The sequence below is a fragment of the Periplaneta americana genome, chromosome 14 (assembly GCF_040183065.1).
Source record: "Periplaneta americana isolate PAMFEO1 chromosome 14, P.americana_PAMFEO1_priV1, whole genome shotgun sequence".
NCBI classification, from domain to species: Eukaryota; Metazoa; Arthropoda; class Insecta; order Blattodea; family Blattidae; genus Periplaneta; species Periplaneta americana.
This window is the reverse complement of record NC_091130.1, coordinates 4951892-4967789: the sequence shown is the minus strand read 5'-3', so window position 1 is coordinate 4967789 and position 15898 is coordinate 4951892. Positions and strand designations below refer to the sequence as shown.

Sequence of the window (15898 nt, the reverse complement as noted above, 5' to 3'; positions counted from 1 at the left end):
AAAAAGATGTAGGTCACCCCATATTATTTGCAGATGACACAAGTATAGTAATTACAGCCAATAACTCCAACACATTCCAATCTTCAACAGAGGAAATTCTCTTCAAAATATGTGACCGGTTCTCAGTCAATAAATTGGTATTAAATTGTAACAAAACTAACATAATTCAATTTAAATCCTGTCCAAATTCAATGACGCAAATTTCTACCGCAATAATTAACAATAGATCCCTATTAGAAACAACAACAACCAAATTTCTTGGCTTCAAATCGATAATGTGTTAAATTGGAAAAATCATATTAAAGAAATTACCCCCAAACTAAATTCAGCTTGTTTTGCTATTAGATCTATGCAAAAGATACTAAATATCAATACCTTAAAAACAATATACTTTGCATACTTCCACTCGGTAATGAGTTTTGGAATAATATTCTGTGGAAATTCCACAGATAGTAACAGTATATTTCTATTACAAAAAAGAGTAATTAGAACAATAGTAGGTGCCTAATCTAGGGAATCGTGTAGGACTATTTTCAAAAACCTACAAATAATGCCCATGGCTTGTCAGTATATCTTTTCATTAATAGTCTTCCTCGTATGTAATCGTGAAAACTTTGTAACTAATTCAACAGTTCATAGCATAAATACACATAAAAAAATGACTTTCATACTCCATCGGCAAGTCTATCGTGCTATCAAAAAGGAGTGCGTTATATGGCAGTAAAATTTTTTAATAACCTCCCTATCGATATAAAAAATGAAACTTAAAACATAAGATTATTTAGTGCCAAATTAAAGAAGTACCTAATTTCTCACGCCTTCTATTCTGTAGGTGAATTCACGACATTCAATAACACTGCATGAAATTGATACTAAAACTTTGTGTTGTACTAGTAGACTATATTGTAAATCTCGTCTGTATATATTTCATCTAGACTGTGACTATAAATTAAGATTTTATAATAGTATTAAGTTTTTTGACTTGTTCCATATTCTAGCTGTAAGCATGTATGAATACCATGGAATGTTAATAAATACAATACAATAGAAAGTTGCAACATTCTCTTTCTCGAAATATTACAAAAACTATTGGTCGTATAAAAAATATTATTTGACAAAACGTTCCCAAATGATATGATCTGTTATGTATGTGAAGGATTGTAAAAGGTTACCTTCCACTCTGTATACAGAGATGCCAACCATAGACGGATAAAGCACAAGAAATGATTACTTCTTTAGTTACTTGTAACTGTTTTATTTTACAGTACTTTATCAACTACGTTGGTTGTCTAGCGTCTGAGTGAGATGTTGGTAATAATCCCAGGGAAATGAGTCAGAATTCAGCGCCGAATGTTTACTCTTTATGGGTTGAGGGAAAACCCCGGAAAAAATCTCAACCAGATAACTTGTCGCAACCAGGATTTGAACCCGGGCGTCATTCTTTGTAGATTTCGATTATTGTACATAGATTGGAAGTGAAACAACCCGCATATTGAAAAAAACGATAGGGCACACTTAAATGAATACAAAACCTTTGTTACGTTTTGTGAATAAATGCATTAAAATAATATGATCAGGAAATTAAGTTTCAAGTTTCGGCAGTCTGGCAACAACGCCGCTAACACACCCATCTTTCTTCTCGTAATACAGATGTAAGAGGTCATCGAACTCAGGTCTGTCTAGCTACGTGAGCTCCCTCTCTGACTACGAGATTGCAATCTGGTTGCTTTGTTCAGTGACTTCAAATTAAAGGTTTTAAAATTAAATTCATACGAAATCCACGCTATTGAAATACGCCAGAGGGATAAACGATTCTTTATTAGGTTTTTTTTATCAATATTGGACAAAATTTAAGATCCTACTCGCAATAATTACCGAATAAGAGGATGTTAAATATTTGACCAATAAAATGGTAAGTAAAGACGTATTTCAACCATGGCTCCTTATCCTATATATATTTTTCTTTCCAAATATATATGATAAGACTTTCTTGTGTTAAATTCTATTGTACCTCGTTTACATGTTTCGACCTATTTATGGGTCATCTTCAGAACTGGTCGTTGTTGGTCTTGGCGCCTCTTGTTTCCTGTGAGGGTGCGTTCGTAGTGTAGAGTCAAAGAGTGTGTGTGTTCTGAAATTGAGTTGTGTGTTGAGAATATCGTTGGGGTGTGTTTTTGTGTGTCTGTATATTTCGTATTGTTCTAGTTTGGCTTTTGGTTGGCTTTGAGTTTCTGGCTTTTTGGTTGGATGTGTAGTATTTCCATGTCTGTGTTGATGTCTCTGTAGGTGTGGTTGGCATTTGTGATGTGTTCTGCATATGTGGAGGTGTTTTGTAATTTTGCTGTAACTGTGATGTGATCTTTGTAACGTGTTTGAAATGATCTGCCTGTCTGTCCTATGTAGAAGTTATTAAAGGTGTTACATTTGAGTTTGTATACGCCTGTGTGGTTGTATTTGTTTGTTTGTGTTGTTTGTGTGATATTTCCTAGTTTACGTAAATGGATTAACTACTTTTCTTCCCTCCTGTACCTAGTAAAGTGATTTGCTTGTATATTATGCCAGTATCATCGAACTCCAGTCGTGGAAGGGGGTATCAACCCTTGATCCAAAGGTATAGCCAGGTTAATATTAGAAATGTTAGTAAAAAAAAATGATGTCCCTTTATTAGCGTTTCTCTTGTGAAAATGTCATAACATAAAATATAAAGTAATTCAAACGGTTTCGTCAGCCTATGGCATAGTGCTGTGCAGGGATCCAGGGTGATTATGTTTTTCGTACAGTGTAAAACAGTGCAATCCCGTAGCAAGTGTTTTCTCTAGTGTGTTATCAATATGCAATTGTTGGCACCAAAAGTGTCCGTAACATGTGATGTGCACATGCCAGTATTCCCATGTGCTGCTTTACATTACTATCCATTTCACGAAATAGTTTCCAAGTGGCGATCTCCAATTACTCGCAGGCCTGATTTGTGAAATTTGTCTATCTATCTGAATACCTCTTTGTATCTGCCTCTGTTTGCCCATTATTCGAACAAAAGATTCATTATAAAATAAACGTAACTAAAATTATTTTGTGTGGGATTTCTATTCTTTTGGTTTTCATTTCCTTCTTTCATTTCGTCTTACTTTTCCGTCTGTATCTCCTTTCTTTTTTATTTATATTTATCTATTTTTTTAGTATTTTTTTTCTCCTTTGTATTCATTTCTATATCCGTCATTTTCGGTTGTTTTCTGATTACCATGGCAACATTTATAGCCAATTTCCTATCTTCTTTTGTCTATATATATATATATATATATATATATATATCCTTTTCGTTTGTTTTCTGGTTACCATGGCAACATTTATAGCCTATTTCCCATCTCCTTTCGTCTATATTATATATATTTATTTCTATATCCGTCATTTTCGGTTGTTTTCTGGTTACCATGGCAACATTTAGAGCCTATTTCCCATCTTCTTTCGTCTATATTATATATATTTATTTCTATATCCGTCATTTTCGGTTGTTTTCTGGTTACCATGGCAACATTTATAGCCTATTTCCCTTCATTTTCGGTTGTTTTCTGGTTACCATGGCAACATTTAGAGCCTATTTCCTATCTTCTTTCGTCTATTTATTTCTATATCCATCATTTTCGGTTGTTTTCTGGTTACCATGGCAACATTTAGAGCCTATTTCCCATCTTCTTTCGTCTATATTATATATATTCATTTCTATATCCGTCATTTTCGGTTGTTTTCTGGTTACCATGGCAACATTTATAGCCTATTTCCCATCTCCTTTCGTCTATATTATATATATTTATTTCTATATCCGTCATTTTCGGTTGTTTTCTGGTTACCATGGTAACATTTAGAGTCTATTTCATATCTTTTTCGTCTATATTTCCTAATTTGTTTCCCTTGTATTCATTTCTGTATCCGTCATATTCAGTTTTGTGGTTACCATGGCAACGTTTAAAGCCTATTTCCTGTACTTTTTCGTCTATATTTAATTGCTTTTAAGGAACCCGGAGGTTCATTGCCGCCCTCACATAAGCCCGCCATCGGTCCCTATCCTGAACAAGATTAATCCATTCTCTATCATCATATCCCACCTCCCTCAAATCCATTTTAATATTATCTTCCCATCTACGTCTCGGCCTCCCTAATGGTCTTTTTCCCTCCGGCCTCCCAACTAACACTCTATATGCATTTCTGGATTCGCCCATACGTGCTACACTTTTTCGTCTATATGTTTTTTTTTTTTTTTTTTCCTTTGTATTAATTTTTATTCGGTTGTTTTAAGGTTACCATGGTAATGTTAAGAGTTCATTTCATGTCTTCTAAGTCTATATTTGTTTTTTTTTCCTTTGTATTCATTTCTACACTCATGGCATGTATATATATATATATATATATATATATATGTACAGTATGTATATGTGTATGTATGTACAGTATGTGTACTGTATGTATAGTATGTATATGTATGTATGTAATGTATGTTATGTTATGTATGTATAGTATGTGTATGTATGTATAGTATGTGTATGTATGTATGTATGTTATGTATGTATGTATGTATAGTATGTGTATGTATGTATAGTATGTTATGTGTGTATGTATGTATAGTATGTGTATGTATGTATGTATGTATGTTATGTATGTATGTATGTATAGTATGTGTATGTATGTATAGTATGTTATGTATGTATGTATGTATAGTATGTGTATGTATGTATGTACAGTATGTGTATGTATGTATGTTATGTATGTATAATATGTGTATGTATGTATGTATGTTATGTATGTATGTATAGTATGTGTATGTATGTACAGTATGTGTATGTATGTATGTATAGTATGTGTATGTATGTATGTATGTATGTTATGTATGTATGTATGTATAGTATGTGTATGTATGTATAGTATGTTATGTATGTATGTATGTATAGTATGTGTATGTATGTATGTTATGTATGTATGTACAGTATGTGTATGTATGTATGTTATGTATGTATAATATGTGTATGTATGTATGTATGTTATGTATGTATGTATAGTATATGTATGTATGTACAGTATGTGTATGTATGTATAGTATGTGTATGTATGTATAGTATGTGTATGTATGTATGTTATGTATGTATGTACAGTATGTGTATGTATGTATAGTATGTGTATGTATGTATGTTATGTATGTATGTATGTATGTACAGTATGTGTATGTATGTATAGTATGTATATGTATAGTATGTGTATGTATATGTGTATGTATGTACAGTATGTGTATGTATGTATGTATAGTATGTGTATGTATGTATAGTATGTGTATGTATGTATGTATGTATGTTATGTGTGTATGTATGTATAGTATGTGTATGTATGTATAGTATGTGTATGTATGTATGTTATGTGTGTATGTATGTATGTAATGTATGTTATGTGTGTATGTATGTATAGTATGTGTATGTATGTATAGTATGTGTATGTATGTATGTGTATGTGTGTATGTATGTGTATGTAATGTATGTATGTAATGTATGTTATGTGTATGTATGTATGTACAGTATGTGTATGTATGTATGTATGTATATACAGTATGTGTACGTATGTTATGTATGTATATACAGTATGTGTATGTATGTTATGTATGTATGTACTCGTATGTCAGTGCGCAGTTATAAAATCCGACCTCTCCTCCCCTCTGCGTCTTGATGGCATGGTGCTCAGGATGGGATGTTACTTCTAGCTGTAATAATCCCCTCACACCCAGTGTTTCAGTTTGCCTTAGAGCCTCCTAACTTGTTCAATAGTTTTTGGACTGACAGCGTCTCTCACTCGGCGAAACTTCCAGAGAGGGAAAACAATTGAATAGAGAATAGTTATTCCATTGCTCACCAGTTGCCGTGCTAACTGGCATTAGCTAAGACGATTGAAAATCTATAGCTGATTTGAATTATTGAACCGAAACATTTTATAAGTCCAATAAAGGCGCTTTTATTGTCTTTTTATGTGAACTTGGCCTCTTTCGTCATAACTATAGGATGTTTCGCAGCATACAGTCCTGTTTTAATGAAATAAAGATAACATCTACAAGGACTCTGCATTTCAAGTCTTTAGTCTTATTATTATCATTAATTTTTCTAAATAGATTTACAAAACCTCTGATGGCAATTACATTAATATTCTCATTATAGAAATATATTTTAGATTTATATATATTTTTTTTTCTCCCTGTAACATAGTCCTAGTAAGCTTATATTAAATTAATTTTCATCATTTTACTAGCTAACTCAAATCTTAAATTAATTATAATTGATTGAATTAAATTAGCTCATAAAATAAGTTACTACTTTACCTTATAGGTTTATCTAAATTTAAATAAGTATGTAGTCTACTAGTCTTTAAAACTTCAAAACTTAACTGAAGAATATAGCTTGAGAACCTTTTAAGTGTAGTGTAAATATTTGTAATTTAAATATGTATTGTATTGATTAAGGCTGGCTGAATGGAAGAGAAGGCCTTATGGCCTTAACTCTGCCAGCGAAAATAAAACATTATTATTATTATTATTATTATTATTATTATTATTATTATTATTATTATTATTATTATTATTATTATTATTATTATTATTAGTCCTCATATCTTACTCCATGTTTCCCCCTGTAATCTTCTCTCCATTTTTTTGTCTTTCTTTTCTAATTCTTTCATATCTCGTGACTCACCACTATGAGTAGTGGTCAGCGCGTCTTGCTATCGAAGTAAGAGCCTCTGGTTCAAACTGTTACTAGAACAAGTTGGGGATTAATTATTCCAAAACTTCTCTGTATAGGACAATCTAGGCCAACGTCAAGGTTCTCCAGTTCATTTCATTGTGACGCCATTTTCATGTTTATCCTCACATCTAAAGCCACATGTTTGGTTACATTTCACCCAAGTTACTGTCCAGGGTCGTTGAAACGGGGGGAAATCACGTCACACTTATCGGGGCCCTTTTCTTTAAATTATTTTAAACAGTTGTATAATATTATGTAGACGTTCAATTGAGTGGCTCAATACCAGAGTTGCCTAAACCAGAATTATGTTGAAAAAGTTATAGGAGTCTAAACTTAGACGTCGTTTGTTAAAATTATATGCCTACTGTATATACTATTTGAATCGGTCCATACAGAAAGGGCTTCAGTCACAAATTTTAAAAAACGAGATATAGATGGAAATCATATATTTATGGCCTGTGCAGAAAGGTATTCAGTCCAATGTTTGGAAAGATAGAAACTGAAGCGTCAGGCTCAGAGATCTATGCAGAAAGGAATAGAGTAGGCATTTACTGAATGTTTTCTTTAGTTTTCTCAAAACTAGGTTTAATTGACTAAAGCCCTTTCTGTATGGGGCGATTCATTTATGATCCATACAATACATTAATACAAAAATAACAAGCTACAACGAATAAAAAGCTCCAAGAAAATTATAAAATATATCGCAAACTTGAAATTTGATATCATAGATTCAGGAAACTACAAAAATATAAATTACATGAAAACCCAATACTGTGTTATTTACTGTTTATTTATTTTTTATTTAATTGCGTATTCATTTATTTGTTTGTTTATTTAATTATTTATTTACTAATTCATTCGTTCGTTCATTCATTCATTCATTCATTCATTCATTCATTCATTCATTCATTCATTCATTCATTCATTCATTCTAATGAAATTAATGACCATCAGGCTTTCTCTTCTACACGGCCAGGATTATAGATCCAAAAAACAAATGCAGAGAAAAAATAAATAAATAAGAAAAAGTAATAAGACTGCAGTAAACTAGATAAACTAGATAAGAAAAGAAATTTACATTCACTTCTCTTTCTCTTCGAAATCTTGAACTCTTCTATTCCTTCGTACCTGTCGTCTCGCTTCACTTACCTTTCTTCCCACCACAATCTGAACACACGCTCTCGCCATGAAACAATACTAACAATACCATCCCATCGCACCTCCTCATACTCATCCTCTTTCACAATAGCCCTGCCAAGACTCTGGAATTCGCTACCTGCTAGCATCAGGGACTGTCGAAATAAAATTGAATTCAAACGAAAACTTACTAGGCACTTGGTCAGTAGTTGATTTCTTGTAAATAGTTTCTTTAATTTATCACAAAATATTTCAATATTCAGTAATTTCATCACTATACAATTTTGTTATTCTAGATTTAATTTGTAATTCAGTAAATATACAATATCCTTTGTTTCTCTATGATAAATTTTCTAGCTTTAATTATTCAGGTAATCTTATCGTACTTTGATTTTATTGTAATTGTAATTGTAAATTTAATACTAATTGTAATGTTATTTGTAATTGTAATTATAAATGTAATACTAATTGTAATTTTATTGTTCATATTGTAGTTGGAATCTCCTGGTAGAGGGGCAGAGAAGGCCTGACGGCCTTATCTCTACCAGGTTAAATAAATGAATACTAATACTAATACAAGTACAAGTGCAAAAGTAAAAGAAATGGATAAACAGAGAGACAACATAATTGAAATTGGATAACTACGTGTACATTTTTTTGTGTTTTGAATGAAAAATTCCTCCTTTTCTTTATTAGACAATATTTGTATGTTGAAAATTTCTTTCAACCTCACAAGAAGTAAATGGTGGGAAATGAAAATTTAGAATATCATAGATGTCTACATTGTCACAACACTTCTGTCTGTCGTAGTCCATCAAAATAATATTCCTTAGTCAATGCCCCAGAATACCGTGAATATTTCTTTAGAACACAGGACAACTTGGCCTTAGCATTTTCAGTAGCTGACACTGCTTGTGTTTAACTCGTGTGAGTCCCGAATATATAAGTTTCCATCCTTTCATTAACCTTTTCCTGACTAGATGGCTACTGAAGTTAGTGATATTACTACATCTGGTGGTGGGATTCCTACGTTTGGTATACGCTATCTGAAGGCAGGAAGACACTCTTTGACTATCGAATGGTGGTAATTCGTAAGATTTTCGAAAAATACACCCCGAATGTCCTATCACTCAAGGCGGGATGGCCAGAAAAATCGCCCAACCCAGTTAGGCTTACAGGTAGACATTTTCCAGAAGTTATTCCATATTAGTTTGGTAGTTACTAAGTTTGTGATAATTATGAATTATTGTTCTTTATATTATTCGTTAATAGAAAATTAAACTTACTGAAGCCAAATAAGATCTGTGTGGTAGTTGCTAGTGAATGTAGAAATATACAGTTATATCTGAAATCAAAGGAGATCTTTGTTGGCCCTAGAAATACTTCCTGGTGAATATAATAATAATAATAATAATAATAATAATAATAATAATAATAATAATAATGTTTTATTTTGGCTGGCAGAGTTAAGGCCATAAGGCCTTCTCTTCCACTCAACCAGCCTTAATCAATACAATACATAAATTTAAATTACAAATATTTTCAGTACACTTAAAAGGTTCTCCAGCAATATTCTTCACTACACATTTATTTAAATTTAGATAAATCTATAAGGTAAAGTAGTAACTTAATTTATGAGCTAATTTAATTCAATGAATTATAATTAATTTAATATTTGAGATAGCTAGTAAAATGATGAAAATTAATTTAATATAAGCTTACTAGGACTATGTTACAGGGAGAATATATATATTTCTATTTCTATAATGAGAATATTAATGTAATTGCCATTAGAGGTTTTGTAAATCTATTTAGAGAAATTAAAGATAATAATAATAAGAATGGACAGATGTTAGTTTCATTATAAGTAACAAATATTAATCAGCAATTCATCTGTTAAGTAAGAATTTATGTAATTTTGACCTAAATGAAGCTATTGTCCAACAACCCCTTATATCACTCGGAAGCGAGTTCCAATTTCTAGCAACTGAAACTGTATAGGATGAAGAATATAAAGATGTCTTGTGGTAGGGTATAATGAGTAAATTGTTATGATGAGATCTTGTACTTAGCTGATGATATGCGGATAAATTTTGAAAACGAGAAGCCAAATAGATTGGGGTAGTGGTGCGCAGAATTTGAAATAAGAGAACAAGAGAATGCAGGGCTCGTCGATCGCTTAGCCTTAGCCAAGACAGAGTTTGGAAAGACGGGGAAACATGATCATACTTACGAATATTACAAATATAACGGACGCACGCATTATGCACACGCTGTAGCCTGCTGCTCAAATTTGCATTTAGGTTACTTAATATAATATCGCAGTAGTCAAAGTGTGGCATCACGAGTGTTTGTACAAGGATTAATTTTAATTTATCAGGAAGAAAGTTCTTCAGTCGCTTTAATGAGTGAATAATGGAAAATATTTTTTTGGAAGTGTGATTCATTTGTTCATTCCATTCCAGGTGACAATCCATATAAATGCCAAGGTTCTTCACAGTCGTACTGTATGGAATAGTAGTATAATTTACAATTATCGGTGGCAAATTTTGTTTGTCACACTTCGATCTTTGATGTTCTACAGGGTGATTCACGAGGAGTTACCGCCACTTAAGTAAAATATTTCTGAATACATTTTCAGCAAACAAAAAGTCTTATAAACATGGGTTCTATTCTCAATATTTTCAGAGTTACACTAAGTTGTTAAAAAATATCTTTTCCCTTTAGTATTAAGGGTATAAAAATATTACAAGTAGAGAATGAACTATTCAGAAATATCATTTCTTTTATTGACTAATATTCTGAAGCTAAAAATATGTTGTGAATTCCATAGCTGCTTCGTACAGATTTTTATTTATTTATTTTTTTTCGATTTCTAACTAGGCTACAAATTCCATTATTCTTACGCATTTATCACAAAAATTATTATAATTCACGCCACTCTTGTAAACTCTACATTAAGATGCAAAATTGAACTGTCAAGAATCGAGTTGCAAGAAGTTGTATGATCTATAACAATTTATTGTTGCCGATATGTGAGTATGAATAGTGTAATTTTTAATTAAAGCTTGAAAAAAGAAGGAAATAAGGAATTAAGAACACATTTTTAAATTCAGAATATTAGCCAATTAAAGAAATGATACTTCTGAATAATCCAGTCTTTATTTGCAATATTATTTTACTGTTATAAGTAAAGAAAAATGAAGTATTTTATAAACAACTTCATATTAGTGTAACTCTGAAAATACTGAGAATAATACACATGTGTAATTGACTTTTTTGCTCCCTAAGTGGTGATAACTCCTCGTGAATCACTCTGTATATTGTGGAAATATTCAGTTTTATTTGAAACCAAAATGATCTGTGTTTTAGCAGGTTATACCGGTTGTTCTGTATGGTTGGGAAACTTGGACTCTCACTTTGAGAGAGGAACAGACATTAAGGGTGTTTGAGAATAAGGTTCTTAGGAAAATATTTGGGGCTAATAGGGGTTGAAGTTACAGGATAATGGAGAAAGTTACACAATGCAGAGCTGCACGCATTATATTCTTCACCTGACATAATTAGGAACATAAAATCCAGACATTTGAGATGGGCAGGACATGTAGCACGTATGGGCGAATCCAGAAATGCATATAGAGTGTTAGTTGGGAGGCCGGAGGAAAAAAGACCTTTGGGGAGGCCGAGACGTAGGTGAGAAGATAATATTAAAATGGATTTGAGGGAGGTGGGATATGATGATAGAGACTGGATTAATCTTGAATAATTTCGAGGGAAAAATTGTTCCGGAGCCGGGTATCGAACCCGGGACCTTTGGTTTGACGTACCAACGCTCTACCACTGAGCTACCCGGGAACTCTAACCGACAACGATCCAATTTTTCCCTCTATATCCACAGACATCAAAGTGGGCTGACAACCGTCAAGTAACCAACTTCGAGTGCACACTAACTCCGTGTGACTTAAATTGTGGTTTTCTGTTAACGAACAGTGACGTGTATTATGCAAATCAATATATCAAATTATTCAAATCAACTTTACAGGAAGTTATACCTGAAATATTGATTTGCATGGATTAATCTTGCTCAGGATAGGGACCAATGGCGGGCTTATGTGAGGGCGGCAATGAACCTCCGGTTTCCTTAAAAGCCAATAAGTAAGTAAGTTATAGCAGGTACAGTTCCGGTTAAGAATTAAATGCATCTGTTAGAATATGAGACAATATTTAACTAAACGAGAACCACTTTTCATACTCGTCAGAAATTATAATATACTCGTATGTCTATTGTTTTATTTAGTAAGGTCCTGTTGCCAACTATAGGAATCACCTTGGTTACTGTATTCGTGTAACTTTCCTTGTAACAGTCTTATTGCTCAGACCACTTCAGGAAGGAACTCCTTGTTCTAGTAGGATGGTAATGATGATAAAGAATTCTGAGAAACTTAAGCAAGATGACAGGTGAAACTACTACACTCGAAAGTTTCCGATTATCTGTAACACATTTCACTCAACTCGCTTGAATTTCAACTTACACATTTTTTCTGTGAAAAACACACCTTATCCCTCCCGATAGTCTAATTACATCGATTTTGTTTCTGCATCAGAAAGCTTAGACACTCTTTCCGTTTACAGTCGCTCGTACTCATGTGTGCAATATTTAAAGTTTTGTCTTTGTGACTGCTGTTAAGAAGTATCTTACTTATCTTCATACATTGCCGAGTCTTTTATCAAGTTTTGAAAATGCAGCCACCTGTTACAAATGGACGATAAAAGTTTTTACACTCCTGGAATTACATTCCGTTCAGAAACTCTGCAAATAGTTCTCAAGGAATTGTTTCGTCTTCTAAGCAGTTTTCCGATTCCTTCGCCAAAACAAACTGAATATAAAGGAACAGTTGCGACAAAAATCTAGAGAACCTGCATTATTCGCATATGTATCCAAGATTCAAGTGGCACAGTGCAAAATTTATGAAGACTATTGAAGACAAAAACTTTGTCTATGATTTATCATGATGATTTTCAACAAATTACTCAAGGTGTTGGGGATATATTCTTTCGTAATAAGTTCATAACCAGCTAAACAAAAGTGAGAATCGGCCTTTATGAAAACATTTTAAGGGTAATTATAATGCTTGAAGTCAAATTCCATACCGAGAAATGTGAACACAGATTATTAAAATAAAACTATGCAATTCGAAAACAACAGTGACGAAGCTCTTAAGAGACTTTTAGCCTACCAATAAAAAAAGAGTTATACCTGGTAACATTAGGCATATAGGATAGTAATAACGATGATATCGCAACACTATTTCACTCCGATCCTTCCTTATATTAACTTCACTGTTCACAGTGATTCCAGGATGGTGAGTTCAGTGTGAAGCTTGTGACAGAAGCTTCTAAAGGGATGGTTACGACTTGACTCGCAAGCTTGATTGGGGACCGGGGAGGGGGTATCGATTCGCTGCATGTTGATACGAAACGCAGCTAGGTTCACCTTCACAATAATACATTGCGTTATATTGGTGTTCTGTGAATGCGCTGCGTTCTTGAGTGTGTTTAATCAAAAGTACATGCATGTGTATTACAAATTAATTATGTGTAAAATGGCTCAAACTGAGATAACATTGAGATTATTTTGTATAATTAAAAGAGAAACCCTTTTTAAGTTGGACGTATGAAACAAAATGTGCTTACAAAGATAGGAGGTAAACACCATATTTATATTTTAAAATAGCGGATGGAGGAAGACGAATATAAATTTTCAATTGTTATGGTATAAGAAATATTTTTAACTAACAGGGTGCGCTGAGACAAATAAGCTATTGGCCTATAGTTGCACCTGCATTCTGTTTGGGGGTGAAAATGAAGTGGTCATCATCTTCTTGTAGGGTCTGTGTTACAAACAATTTTGATATACAGGAGACATAATTTTATTTTTACTTCAATTTTTATTGTACCTGCGTTTCTGAATGTACTTGACTCCCATCCCTTTCACTAATGTCCTTGCTAACGTCGCCACACAAACTTACGGCCGCTGTTGCTAGCAGTGAAGTAAACAGTACAGAGTACAGTGCGTTTCAGAAATATGTTGCATTTTCTATAGAAGAAAAAGCTTATATTATTGAAGTTTATTTTCACACAGGTATCGTGTGTAGTACAACTGAATTTATCTGTGTGGACTGAACACAAGTGAAGATTAGAGTTACCGAAAGTACGGCACCCTATAATATGGTACGGCACTTAACAGCATTACTTAAACAAGAGTTTTGTTTTACTGTTTGTAGGTATGAGGACGATGATAGAAACTGGAATTACAATATAACCGAATGTGAACAACAGTTTTTTTTTTCCACAATTTCCTGATTATATCATTACGGAATATTTTCGTAAAAATGTCATTAATCTTGTAGATAAATTTAGAGCAACAGGGTGTACAGAAAGGAAGAAAAGTGTAATATGGCCAACAAAGGTGACAGAAGATGCTGTAGAAGATGCTAGAGAAAGGATACAGCGAGGTCGTAATAAGTCGGTCAAGAAGTTAGCTGTAGAAATTGGGTTACTTACGGAAGTGCTCACAAAATTCTCAGGAATAAATTAGGTTAGTAATATGCTGAATAAAGTAGACATTGCATAATTTATATAACCGCCTGAAGACTTGAGTTTGTGAAAAACAAAAATTGTTACTATTCTACTGTTATTTAATAAAATACTATAAAAGTAATAAACAAACTGAAAATCTTAATACTATATTTCCCTCTAATATAAATGGATACACTATTTTTCTCTCCTCCTATAGCTAGTAAAATTATTTGTTTACATATTGAGTTAGTAACACCAAACTCCTGTAATGGAAGGGGATAGCTGTGTTTCCGAGTATAGCCAGGTTAATGTTAAAAATGTTGGTAAAAATAAACTGATATCCCTGTAGAAGTCAAGAAGCATCTGCTGCAAAAAAAGATTTGAAGTAAGTTGACTTTTTCAGTCTACCCAGTATTTAAACCTTAGCTTCTCCATCGGAAAACATGACTGATATGTGCAATAAGGCAATTAGGGAAGTATATTAGGTCCAGAGCATAGTTAAGTAGACAAAAATGTTTCGGTGGAATAATTTATAATTTAATTTCATAGTTATTTCAAGTTTTGACCGCAATTATTATTTTTTTTTTGTTAAGTTTATTTATACACGCTTTAAAATCTGTGTTCATATCGCCTGTTTAGGATCAGTACGTATACCAGTAGACTTTTTGTACCATTGTTGAGTTCCCATTTCTATTATGTATTGTAGTATTAGTATTAGTAGTATTAGTATTAGTATTTATTTATTTAACCTGGTAGAGATAAGTCCGTCAGGCCTTCTCTGCCCATCTACGAGGGGATTACAACTATAATATGAACAATAAAATTACAATTAATATTAAATTTACAATTACAATTACAATAAAAATTAAAGTACGACAAAATTACCTGATTAATGAAAGCTAGACAATTTATCATAGAAGTTAAGAACAAAGAATATTTTTGTATTTACTAAATTACAAATTAAACCTACAATAACAAAATTCTATAGTGATGAAATTACCGGATATTGAACTATTTTGTGATAGATTAAGAGAACTATTTACAAGAAACCATGTCTGAACGAGTCTCAATTACTGACCAAGTGCCTAGTAAGTTTGCGTTTGAATTCAATTTTATGTCGACAGTCCCTGATGCTAGCAGGTAACGAATTCCAGAGTCTTGGCAGGGCTATTGTGAAAGAGGATGAGTATGAGGAGGTGCGATGGGATGGTATTGTTAGTATTGTTTCATGGCGAGAGCGTGTGTTCAGATTGTGGTGGGAAGAAAGGTAAATGAAGCTAGACGACAGGTACGAAGGAATAGAAGAGTTCAAGATTTCGAAGAGAAAGAGAAGTGAATGTAAATTTATTTTCTTATCTAGTTTAAGCCAACCTATTGCTTCCAGGGATGGAGTAATATGATCATATTTACGAACA

At 32.7% G+C, this 15898-nt stretch overlaps 1 protein-coding gene and 1 non-coding gene across 2 annotated transcripts in view; one reads left to right on the top strand and one right to left on the bottom strand.

The window, feature by feature from the left end:
• The window catches only part of LOC138713966 (lachesin-like), a 794574-nt gene that overhangs the window by 98719 nt on the left and 679957 nt on the right, over nt 1–15898 (top strand). The gene's annotated exons all lie outside the window — the stretch shown is intronic.
• TRNAD-GUC (transfer RNA aspartic acid (anticodon GUC)) lies at nt 11688–11759 on the bottom strand. Its single transcript has one exon. It is a non-coding gene; the product is annotated as a tRNA-Asp (tRNA).